The sequence below is a fragment of the Cupressus sempervirens genome, chromosome 1 (genome assembly GCF_028749045.1).
Source record: "Cupressus sempervirens isolate cs-2001-9-10 chromosome 1, ASM2874904v1, whole genome shotgun sequence".
NCBI lineage: Eukaryota > Viridiplantae > Streptophyta > Pinopsida > Cupressales > Cupressaceae > Cupressus > Cupressus sempervirens.
Window position 1 is genome coordinate 159056011 of NC_143118.1, and position 9640 is coordinate 159065650.

Here is a 9640-nt window from a genome sequence, read left to right on the forward strand (position 1 = left end):
AGAGTCCCTCCATAGTTATCCATAGAGGGTCTGACCAGTGGCCTAATGTATTACATTATCTTTAAGAGCATATACATGTTGTATCATGTTCTTGTTTGATGTGTGTGTTATCCATGGGTGATTATCTTGTGTGTTTTTGGTTGGATCATTATCTCCATCGGCACAATAGATGTGGGCTTATAATTTTCATGTGGTTGGGAGGTGTAGCTAGCTATACCACTATTGGGGACCAGTGTACAGAGATGGTCTATTTCTAGTTGAGACCGATGCTTGATGTTCACTTCATATTTTAGATTTTTGGAGTATGTTTCCTTGTTACTTATGATTTAATTGGAATTTTTAGATATCATGTTTAGGTGATGTTATTTAATTTGATTCATTTCTTTATTATGATGTTATAGCGTATGGTTAGATGATGTGATTCACTTCAAGTTGGAGTACCTATGCTTTGATGGATTAGCATGTTAGATCTTCTTGTTCTTATGATGTTACTATTAGAAGATTGGTTTTAAGAATGAATGTTGATGATATTAATATGGGGGAGTATTTTAGATATGTTACTATGATGATATGTTACATTCATGACTGAGTGTGTCATTGATGTCACTATAGTAGTTTTTTGTGGTATCTGACAAAAAAAAGTAGAAAGATGAAGTTGGTATAAAAGAATAGTTGAGCACTCTAACCATCCGAGGTTATGAGAGTTACTACTAAGTATCTAGTATATGCAATTAATGTCAAAAAAAGAAATAATAAGTATAGAAGAAGTTATGTAAGTTTTGGTGATGTTTGTTCTGAGATAGAGTTTATAGAGGCATATTCTAGTAAACATCTTATATATCTTAGTAGATTTTTTATTCTAAGAATCAAAGTTGAGGATATGAAGAAGACATGTTGGTGATGACATGGCTAATCTCATTCATTATAATATTGAGTGTATGAAAAGTTATTCAAGTTGGAAAGGATAAATTAATGTTATCGCTAAGTGTAACATGTTCTTAATGTGGTCCTATAATAATTAATTGAGAAGGTCTCACAGCCAACTCAGGGAATTATTTTGAGGACTTGGCATAAAGGAAGGACATTTTCCTTTATCATGAGAATGGAATGATATGTTTTTATGATTGACTATAAGCAACAAAGAGTGCGGAATGCAAAGTTGAGCAGAGCAGTGTGGAAGTGAAGGAAACTTCATTGTCAAGGTTTTATTGAGTGATCTGAGATTTGATATTTGATCCAAGGTTCGTGACTTGGTCTACAAGGTCTGACAATAATTGGTTTGGTTGAAAAACAAAGGAAAAGAGTACATAATTGTAAATTACTTGTTTGAGAAGTGAGTTCTTCTTGTAGTTGAAATTGCATATTTGGGCAGTGGGCTCTTCTTGCATACATTATACTCCAACTCCTAATAGGGTTGAAATCTCCTATGAGGGATTCAAAGCCTCCTAGTAGGGACTCATTGTACTAAATATTGTAATAGACTCCTAACAAGGTCCATCCTCTAACAAGGAATATTTATATTAGTACATCATCTTGTGGGCATCATTCCCACTTGAGTTTTCCCTTTGATCAATGGTTTCCCTAGTCAACATATCTGGTGTAATTGTCTATGTACATTTTATTATGGTTGTTTACATTGGTTGAATGGTTAAGTTTGTTTAAAGAAGATAAATTTTTTAATTGTTGGATAACTAATTCAACACCCCCCCACCCCCCCCCATCTCAATTATCTTGGTGGACTATTGTTTCTAACAATTGGTATTAGAGCATCAAGTCCTTGAAGATAAAGTTTAACGGTGAAAATGTTTAGCAAAGATAGTCCAAAGTTCGATGGAACAAATTATGACAGTTGGAAAGAAAAGATGAAGACACATCTATTATGTAAGGGTCTGGGATATTGGATCTTGACAAAATCAGAGAAGAAAATCATTGCTAAAGAGGACTTGGAAACTTGTATCGAGGTAGAAAGACATCTTTTCATGTGCGACATGTGAGCTAGAGAAGCACTACTAAATGCACTTCCTAAAATTGAATACAATTAGGTAAAATCACTTGCTACTTCACATTTGATTTGGAAAGATTTGAAAAAAAATTTTGAAGGTGATGCACATTCTAAGAAGTTGAAGCTACAAAGTTGGATTTGTGCATTTCAAGATGCTAAAATGATAGAAGATGAATCTGTAAGAACACATATAGGTAGGATATCAAAAATTATTGCAGGTATCAAAGTTCAAGGAGGAATCAAAGAAGATGATGAGGTTATATGGAAGATACTAAAGACTCTAACACCACCATTTAAGTCAGTAGTTCAGATGATATAGTTTTTGGTATCTTTTACCAAAGATTTCACAAAGGAGACATTGCTTGGAAGACTTGAAGTAGTTGAGAATGAACTTAGACAGTTTAGAGAATTAACCAGAATAGAGATAGCTTTTAGTTCTTTGAATATTCAACCTAATTTATGAAAGAGCACAAGTGTTAGAGGAGATTTTTCTAGTAGTAGCAGATCTGAGGAGGATAGAAAGATTAAAGAAGGAGTAGCCCTTCTAGTAAGAAGCGAAAAAGGAGGTAAGAAAAAAATTTAATGTTGGACTTGTGATGAATATGGTCATTATGTATCTAAGTTTCCTAAAAGAGAGAAAAAGTACAAGGGAAATCATAAACCTAGAAAGGATAGAGAGTGTTTGTATGCAAATGAAGATAATGATATGGATGAATAGGTATTAAGTACTAGTGATGATTAAATTGGATTTGTGGAAATTTAAAAAGAAATTATGAAGAAGGTAGCTTTGGTATCTCAAGTTGAGAAGAAATCTAATTGGATAATTGATAGTGGTTGCTCACATCATATGACTGGTGACATGAACAAGCTTGTTGACTTCAAAAGTCAAGATGGAGAAATTGTCAGAGTTGGAAATAATGTAGCATGTCAATTTAAAGGTATTGGGTCTATAACTCTTGATGGTAAGACTAACACTAGAGTTGTATACTTTGTTGATGGTTTAAAGCACATTTAAGTGTTAGACAATTTGTAGACAAAGGTTATCAATTGAAATTCACAAAAAAGACATGCATGATTAAAGATAAAGATGGAAAGGTAATGGAATAGGAACTAGATCTAGAGTTAATGTATTTCAATTGAATCCTATTGAAATGACTTGTTCGATTGCAAAGATAGATGACAATTTGTTATGGCATAATATATTTTGTTATATAAACTTTCACAATATTGTGAAGACTAGTAAAATGTTTACAGTTAGAGATTTGCCAAAGATTGTAAAACCTACTAACACAATTTACAAGGAGCGTGTTTTAGCAAAGCATAACAAAACTTCTTTTCCTAGCAAAAAGTTTACCACTACAGCTAAGTTGGAGATTGTACACACAGATCACAATAGTTCTACAAAGACTAAAGGATTCTATGGTGAAAGGTAATTTATGATTCTAATTGATGATTTTTCTAGAATGATGTGGGTTGCATTTCTTAAAGAGAAATTTAAGGCATTTGATAATTTTAAGATATTCAAGAATAGATTTAAGAATGAATTTGGTATGAAGATTAAATGTTTAAGATTAGATAGAGGAGGAGAATTTACTCCAAATGAGTTTAACATTTTTTGTGAAGAAAATGAAATCAAAAGACAGTTATCTACAAAGGATGAGACATCTATTGTTGAACAAAAAAAGTACAGATCTATGATTAGAGGATTGCAATATCTGACTCACACAAGGCCAGATATAGAAAATGTAGTTAGAATTGTTGCAAGATTCTGAGCTGATCCTAGAGAAGCACATTATGCAGCAGTCAAAAGGATATTTAGATATCTAAAAGGAACATCGAAGTGTGGATTGTGGTATGACAGATCTAATGATTTTACTCTAAGTGATTATATTGATACAGATTGGGTAGGCAATATGGATGACAAAAAGAGCACTGGTGTTGGAGCTTTCTTGGTTAAGCAAGAAGTAAAATTGTACATCACAAAGTACAACTAAAGTAGAGTATGTTGCAGTAGCAAATAATTGCAATCTTGAGTCATTTGGATGAAACAGATGTTGAAGGATATAAGGATAGAAATCAATGACCTTAAGTACTAAGTTTTCTGGATTAGATTGTGTTTGTTTATTTCATCAACGTTTCGGATCACACTACATGATCCATCATCAGGATAAGAAAGTGCAGGGTAGTAAGATATGCAGACTGGACCTTTCTCAAGAATTATAAGAAGAGAAGGGGGAAGCTCGTAAAACCATGCAATGCTAAAAAATAGAAAAAATAGCAAAAAGGTACCCCTACCAAAAAGTATAAGAAAGAAGAAAAAATGAAAGAAAAAGGTTTAAAAGAAGGAAACTAAACAAAAAAAATAGCTACATATATATAGAAACAACAATTAAAATATATCCTGCCTATATATATATATATATATATATATACGTATAATAGCTATTAATATATTGGCTATTATATAATAAAATAGCTATATGAGTAATGTATAGCTATGTAACCACTTATAATAGCTAATGGATCAAAATATAGCTATATATAAGAAAAATACGATATACTATAAATGAAATATATAAATAAATAAGAAATATGTATATCTAGGATATATATGCCAATATATATATATATGTCTATATGCGAAATAAGTAAAATATACAAGACATATATATATATATATATATATATATATATATATATATATATATATATATATATATATATAAAGGGTTGAAAAAAAACAACAATCTATATGTACACCATTTTTATGAATACAGGAAAGTGAAATTTACCAAAACTAAATATAGAAAAAATAGAAAAAATAGCCAATGCTAGGAGTCTAGGACCATTCATTTCTATATTTAGTTTTGGTCAATTTCACTTTCCTGTATTCATAAAAATGGTGTACATATAGATTGTTGTTTTTTTTCAACCCTTTATATATATATATATATATATATATAGGCAGGATATATTTTAATTGTTGTTTCTATATATATGTAGCTATTTTTTCTGTTTAGTTTCCTTCTTTTAAACCTTTTTCTTTCATTTTTTCTTCTTTCTTATACTTTTTGGTGGGGGTACCTTTTTGCTATTTTTTCTATTTTTTAGCATTGCATGGTTTTACGAGCTTCCCCCTTCTCTTCTTATAATTCTTGAGAAAGGTCCAGTCTGCATATCTTACTACCCTGCACTTTCTTATCCTGATGATGGATCATGTAGTGTGATCCGAAACGTTGATGAAATAAACAAACACAATCTAATCCAGAAAACTTAGTACTTTACAAATGGATTGTGGAAATCTATTACTGTTAATCAATGACCTTGTTGTCATACATTGTGACAACACAAGCACAGTAAATATATCTAAGAATCTAGTGTTGCATTCTAAGACGAAGCACATTTCTATCAAGTATCACATGTTGAGAGAGAAAGTTGCAAAAAAAGAAATCAGATTGGAGTATGTAAGCAGTAAAGAGTAGATTTTAGATATATTCACTAAGCCTCTTCCCAAAGAGACTTTTGAGTATTTGTGAGGTATGCTTGGGGTTATGGCCCTTCCTACATCAAAGTAGAAGATGCAAGAGTGCATTAATCTAGGGTAATAGAGCACTATTGTTTGTTTGGATTGAATGTTGATGCTTCTTATATGGGGGAGTATTTATGATGGATAGAGTCATCTAAGACTCTTGTTGGATGTTTTTTTGAACAATTTCTTTTCACACTCGAACTAGAAAGAATTAGTTTTTGCAGAGTTTGACGCAAGAGATGTTGGTTGCTAAAACCTTTGACATTGATGTCAATGGGGGAGAATATTGTATGAAAAAATTATGTTGAGGGAGAAGTATTGCATGAGAAGTAGCATGGAATGACAATTTGACAGAAAGCACATTGAGGTATATCAATGGGGGAGAACGATTGGTGAAGAGGATTTGAAAAAGAAGATTAACAGTCTCTTGTTGGTATTCTTGGAACTAGATTTTTTTCATCTATGTTGCCATCAATGCCAAAGGGCGAGATTGTTAGAAGATTGGTTGCAAGTATGAATGCTAATGATATTCTTATGGGGGAGTATTGTAGATATGTTACTATAATGATATGTTATATTCATGACTGAGTTTTTCATTGATGTCAACATAGTAGTTTTTTGTAGTAACTGATAAAAGAATAATAGAAAGATCAAGTTGGTACAGACAGATAGTTGAGCACTCTAACCATCTAAGGTTATGAGAGATACTCTTGAATATTTGGTATATGAAAATAACATCACAAGAAGAAAGGATAACTATAGAAGAAGTTATGTAAGTTTTGGTGATGTCTATTCTGAGGTAGAGTTTACAGAGGCATGTTCTGGTAAACTTATTATATCTCTTAGCAAAGTTGTTATTCTAAGAATCAAGGTTGAGGATATGAAAAAGAAATGTTGGTGATGACATGGCTAAGATCTCTTGTCATAATATTGAGTGTACAGAATGTTATTCAAGTTTCAAGGTGAAAGATTAATGTTATCGCTAAGTGCAATGTCTTCTTAATGTGGTCCTGTAATAATTAATTGATAAGGTCTAACAACCAACTCAGTGAATTTTTTTGAGGACATGGTATAAAGAAAGGAAATTTTTCTTTATCATGAGAATTGAGTGATATTTTTTTATGATTGATTATAAGCAGCAAAGAGTGTAGAATGTAAAGTTGAGCAGAGTAGTGTAGAAGTGAAGGAAACTTCATTGCCAAGGTTTGATATTTGGATCTGAGGTTCATGACTCGGTCTACAAGGTCTAAAAATGATTGGTCTAATTGATATAACAAAGGAAAGGAGGACATAATAGTAAATTACTTCTTTGAGTAGTGAGCTCTTCTTGTATTTGAAATTGTATGTTTTGGTAGTGGGCTCTTCTCGCATACATTATAATACAACTCCTAACAAGGTTGGAATCTCCTAATAGGGATTCAAAGTCTCCTAATAGGGACTCATTGTACTAAATGTTGTAATAGACTCCTAATAGGGTCCATCCTCTAACAATTTTATATTAGTACATCATCTTGTGAACATCATTCCCACTAGGGTTATCCCTCTGATCAAGGGTTTCCCTAGTCAACATATCTAGTGTACTTGTTTATGTGCATTTTATTATGGTTGTTGTTTAATTTGGTTGAATGGTTAAGTTTATTTAAAGAAAATAAATGTTTTAATTGTTAGGAATAAACCATGGACAGAAATAACAATTACATGCAAATATAACCAATATCAAAAAATAATAGATCACACAGAAAAGCACACAAGACACCAAGATTTAATGTGGTTCACCAAATCCCTAGGATACGTCCACCAAATAGCAAGTTTGATATTATTACAATCCAATGATAACAACCTGATTATTATCTATAATCCCTTACAGCTCAATAATGTTGCAAGAACCAATTTTTGCATCGCCACAATGAAACAATCCCTAACCCTAAGACCTTTTATACAAGTATTTTATGCCACTTTAAGGTTACAACATGTCATCCATATGTAGGCTATACGTCGGCCACAACATCGGCCATTGCCCAAAAAAAATTTGAATCCCAAAAAATTTATGAAGTATGTACAGTACTTTCCTGATCAATCACCACAAACTGACATTAATTGTTGGATAACTGATTCCCCCCCCCCCCCCCCCCCCCCTCCTCTCAGTTAACTTGGTGGACTATTGTTTCAAATAGTTACTTATATTGTAGTAGTGACACCCTCATAAGACAGCTTTCACTATCTAGTTAGTAGTTTGGGATTTTAGGCTAGGGGGATGGCTAGGGCCTTTGAGGTCTCTGATGCTATTATGGTTGGGAGGAACTGAGCACGAGTTTTAGATATGTTGGTGCTTAGATATTTGTGCTCTCCTTCATATGGTGTTTGGTTTATGAACCATGTATATACATTGCGATGTTGATTTTCACATGTTCTTTCATATGCTATTATAGATTATATGGATGGATGTTTTCTCCTTCTTGTTGCTTGGTTTCTTGTCTCTTATGTTCTCGAGTGATCATTCTTCGATTTATGTGGATCCAATACTCCCTAGTGTGAAGGTTTCATGTTTTTATGTATTTTTTCTTGCTGCATTATTGCATCGTTGGCATTCCTCACATGGGAAGGCCAGTTCCTCATGTGAAAATGTATTATCTCACATAGGCATACATTCTCCCTCGCATGAGCAAGTACTTCCTCACATAAAGTGTGTACTTCCTCACATGACTTGATGTGAATCCTCACACAAACTAATGCACTTCCTCACATGGATTAATGCACTTTGTCACATGTAGTGATGCAAAGTGTCGTACAATACTAGAGAATAGTTCACTTTTGTACATGAGAAACAATGGGCATTTAGGCTTGGTGGAGGAAATAAGTTGGTTTTGGATACACTGTTGGGTTTCACACCTTCCCAGTTCAAAATAGTTTTTCTATGGGGTTTAAAATATATCATTTAAGTATAAGTTGATCTATATTTAATTCCTTCCTAAGATATATTTTAATATATGTGACAATTCATTTGAGATAGGTTCTAGACCTCTCTAAGTTATGATAAAGATTCTAGGAAATTTTAGAGCTTCAAAAATTTAGATAGCCAAATTTCAAGACTTTAGGATTTTAGACTTAGCCAAATTTCAAAATTTAGCATTTATCTTTTAGCATGGTGTCTAATACATGAGTCGGTGTAACTTTGAGCCCTCATCTTGTGCATGGTCATTATTGGTCTCTACTTCTAATTCTTGATTATGTTATGGTTAGTTGGAAAATAGACTTGTATGTTTAACCATGTCAGGAACTTGTTCCTTGGGGCTTAAAAAGAACACCTCTCCTTTTGTATTCTCTTGATTCATGTGATCATTGATTTTGAGTTTGGTTGAGTGCTTGGGGATCTTTGGAAGTGTTTGTAAGACTTTTGCTGGTGTAAGTGAACATGTGAGCTTAGCCATGTTCCCTGTTTGATTATCTTATATAAATGTTTCACTCTTGCACTTAGTTACTTTATGTTGTTGTTATTAACTTTTTTAAGAAAAAATATTATTCAATAAATGTTTTATCCTTGTGTTTCAAGGATCTTTGGGCAGGGCATTACAGAAACACTATAAACTCTATATGAGAATATTCTTGACTTTGAGCTCTATAAAATGATTTTTACATGTTATTTTTAAAATATCATAAAAAATGGTAAGAGTTATTGAAATGTAAATTTTTTGAAATAATTTTATTTTTGTAGTAGTTGGATACAAGCTAGTATAAAATATGCATTTAATAGACATTTCCAATTGGAAAAGTTTGAGACCATATATAACTTAGCTAGAATAAATTTATCTATATTATATATTTGAAAAAAATTAATTTTTAGATAGAAATACAAAAATATAGTCATTCTGATAAGTCAGCCTAAAAGGTGGCATAGCTTTGTACTTTTACCCATATACCTTGCACTTTTTGATGATGTTAGTTGTAGAATGTAATCAAAGTCATGTACTTTCCAAATTCAATCATGAAGTTGGTTTCACATGTTCCTATACTTAGGAGAGAGAGAGAGAGAGAGAGAGAGAGAGAGAGAGAGATTATTTGGTAGAATTTTTTTTCCTCAACCAAACCCTAGTTGAGGAATCGCCCTTAAA